This window comes from Xenopus laevis, chromosome 9_10L (assembly GCF_017654675.1).
Source record: "Xenopus laevis strain J_2021 chromosome 9_10L, Xenopus_laevis_v10.1, whole genome shotgun sequence".
In the NCBI taxonomy this organism is placed as follows: Eukaryota; Metazoa; Chordata; class Amphibia; order Anura; family Pipidae; genus Xenopus; species Xenopus laevis.
This window is the reverse complement of record NC_054387.1, coordinates 99,093,495-99,097,419: the sequence shown is the minus strand read 5'-3', so window position 1 is coordinate 99,097,419 and position 3,925 is coordinate 99,093,495.

The following is a 3,925-nucleotide window of genomic DNA, read 5'->3' as shown; positions in this document are numbered from 1 at the left end:
AACCCTAATTTGTATATGCAAATTAAGGGTGGGAAGGGGACAGCATTTTTTACTTCCTTGTTTTCAGACAAAAAGTCACACAATCTCCCTCCCCGCCCCTAATTTGCATATGCAAATTCTTATTCGGTTCGGCTGGGCAGAAGGATTCGGCCGAATCCTGCTGAATAAGGCCGAATCCTGGATTCAGTGCATCCCTAATTTTTATTGCTACTTTTTATTACTCATCTTTCTATTCAGGCCCTCACTTGTTCATATTCCAGTGTCTTATTCATATCATTACATGGTTTTTAGGGTAATTTGGATCCTAGCAACCAGATAGCTTAAAGGGGTTGTTTATCTTTGCATTAACGTTTAGTATGATGTAGAGAGTGATATTCTGAGACAATTTGCAATTGTTTTTCCGTTTCTATTATTTGTAGTTTTAGAGTTAATTTGCTTTTTATTCAGCAGCTCTTCAGTTTGTAGTATCAGCAATCTGGTTGCTTGCGTCCAAATTCCCCTAGCAACCATGCATTGATTTGAATAAGAGACAGGAATATGAATAGGAGAGGCCTGAACAGAAAGATGAGTAATAAAAAGTAGCAATAACAATACATTTGTAGCCTAATGGAGCATTTGTTTTTAGATGGGGTCAGTGACCCCCATGTGAAAGCTGGAAGGAGAAGGCAAATAATAAAAAAAATATATATATAAAAATAAATAATGAAGGCCAACTGAAAAGTTGCTTAGAATTAGCCATTCTGTAACATACTAAAAGTTAACTGGAAGTCGAAGCACCCCTTTAAAGGGGTGGTTCACCATTATGTAAACTTTTAGTATATTATAGAATGGCCAATTGGAATCAACTTTTCCATTGGTTTTCATTATTTTTTTTTTTTTTATAGTTTTATAATTATTTGCCTTTTTCTTCTGACTCTTTCCAGCTCTCAAATGGTCGTCACCCCATCTAAAAAACAAATGCTCTGTGAGGCGACATTTTATTGTTATTGCTACTTTTTATTTCTCCTCTTTCTGGTAAGGTCCTCTCCTATTCATATTCCAATCTCTTATTCAAATCCGTGCATGGTTGCTAGGGGAATTCATACCCTTGCAGCCAGTTTGCTAAAATTACAAACTGGAGAGCTGCTGAATAAAAAGCTAAATAACTCAAAATCCACAAATAATAAAAAATGAAAACCAATTGCAAATTATCAGAATATAATTCTCTACATCTTACTAAAAGTTAACTTTTAACTATATACTGCGTAGAAAGTCTTTCAGGAAACCCCGACCCCCCCTTTTTTTTTTAATATTCACTGCTCTATAGTCTCTATACCATTCATTGCAGCACCTTTCTGAATGTACAGAAACAAATCCAGTGCGGTTACATTGTACCCCTCTAGTTTCTTTTCATCTCGCGTTTCAGGTATTTAAATAGATACGGGTTGTTTGTACTGAAATGATTGTATTATTTGGTAAAATTGTTCTGTGACTGCTTTTTTGTATAAATATTTCCACTGTGTCATATTTTATTTTCTTAATTAAATTTCTCTCTTTAATTGAATGTGTTTTGGGTTTGTATAAATAACTCAAGGGAGTCTGTGGCACAGGAAACACTAAATATCAGCAAATTCTGAATGCAGATCTGAAGCAGTCGGCCAAGAAGCCTAAAGGGATGGTTCACCTTTAAGGTAACTTTTGCGTATGTTATAGGCTAATTCTAGGCTTCTTTTCAGTTGGTCTTCTTTTTGTAGTTTTAAAATTTGCCGCCATCTGAAACTCTTCAACTTTCAAATGGGGGTCTGTAAGGCTACACATTTATTGTCATTGCTACTTTTTATTACTCATCTTTCTATTCAGACCCTCTCCTATTCTTATTCAAATCAAAGCATGGTTGCTAGGGTAGTTTGGACCCTAGCAACCAGATTTCAAACTGGAGAGCTGCTGAATGGTCCTTGCTCCGACCACTCTTATACCCCTAGTTGTAATCCTGTCTTGTGGCCCTAGGGCAAAAGATCGAATTACAGACCAATATCGTCCACCCTAGGTGGGTATATTGGGGAAAGATCCACTTGCTTGGTGACCTTAAAATAGAGCGGATCTTGTATGGCCACCTCAAAATAAAGCTCATGAGAAAAAAAAGTCACAATATCAATATCGAACTACAAAGAAAACAAAGTGACCCGAGATCCATCCATTTCCATGTGATAAACTCATACAGGTATGGGACCTGTTATCCAGAATGCTCAGGACCCAGGGCTTTTAGGATAAGGCATCTTTCTGTAATTTGGATCTCCATACTTTTCAGACTACTAAAAAATCATTAAATAAACCCCAAAGAATTGTTTTATCTCCAATAAGGATTAATTGTATCTTTGTTGGGATCAAGTACAAGGTAGTTTTACACTTCAAGATGAAAAAGAAATCCTTTTTAAAAAAACTGAATTACTTGATTAAAATGCAGTCTATGGGAGACGGCCTTTCTGCAATTCAGAGCTTTCTGGATAACGGTTTTGCAGATAATGTATCCCATACCTGTATTAAATCTGGTTGTTTTTTTTTTTTTTGTTTTTTTTGTAGAGTACGTTCGGCATTAAAGGAAAACTATACCCCCCAAACAATGTAGGTCTCTATAAAAAGATATTGCATAAAACAACTCATGTGAACCTGTAAATACATTATTTTCATAATATACTTTTTTAGTAGTAGGTGCCATTGGGTAATCATAAATAGAAAATTGCCATTTTAAAAAATAAGGGCCGCCCCCTGGGATCCTAGGATACACTGTACTCACAAACATACCAACAAACCATACATGTTAGGTCACATGAGCCAATTAACAGACAGAGTTGTGTCTTTTGCTTCCACACTTCTTCCTGTTACAGTTAGAGTTGTAGTATTTCTGGTCAGGTGATCTCTGAGACAGCACACAGACCATTACAAAATGGTGGCTCAAGGCAAGAGATGTAAAAGTGCAATATTTACTTAAATATATGTATACCAGTTTGGTAAGATTCTTTAATATGCTACTTAATTTGATATAAACTATCTGTTGCTTAAGTGTTCATTTTGGGGGTATCATTTAACACAGGTAATACTAAACGGTACAAGCTGCACTGTTTGTATTTGGACTGGCTGAAGAACGGATTACAAAGTGTGTTAAACCATAGTTATTAGTGGCCTACCTCAGGGGACTGCCCTTGGGCCATTGCTTTTTCATTTCTTTTCTATAAATGACCTCAAGGTTGGCATTGTAACAATATTCTCTGTATTTGTGGCCCTAAACCGTGCCAAACAACAGGTTCCAAGCAAGATGTTTCTACTTTGTAAAGTAAAGGGAATACATTGGGGGACTGCTTTTCGCCAAAATACAGCATAAATGGAATTGTGTTAAAATGACCCCAATACCTGAAGTGAAAAATTAAAAGGGGTCTAGCAGCGCAGCTGTATTTTTGGAGCCACCTAGTCGGAATATACAGTTTTGACTAGTGATGGGTGAATAAATTCACCTGGCACAAATTTGCGGCGAATTTCCACGTTTTGCAGCCGGCGAATAAATTTGCAAATCCGCCGGCATCAATTTCTGATATTCACGATTTAGAATTTCATGATTTTTTCGTGAACTTTCCGTTTTCACGATTATTCCTCTAATTTTTTACTGTTTCATGAATTTCGCTGCGAAGCGGGAGAGGTTCACCCATCACTAGTGTTGACGCTTCACAGAGAAATATGGGAGCAATCTGATATCTGGTGCACCATGAGGTGTTGGTGCTGTATTTTCTGGCTGCTGTAGCTCTGTAGCCCCTTCTTGCTCATAATCAAATATGATATATATAATGAGCTCTGTATAAACAACACCCTCCCACATCTGTTATCCCAGCTGCACCCTGTGTCATGTCAAATGAAAAGGGAAAATTTACTGAAAAATGTCAAATATAAGTCTTCA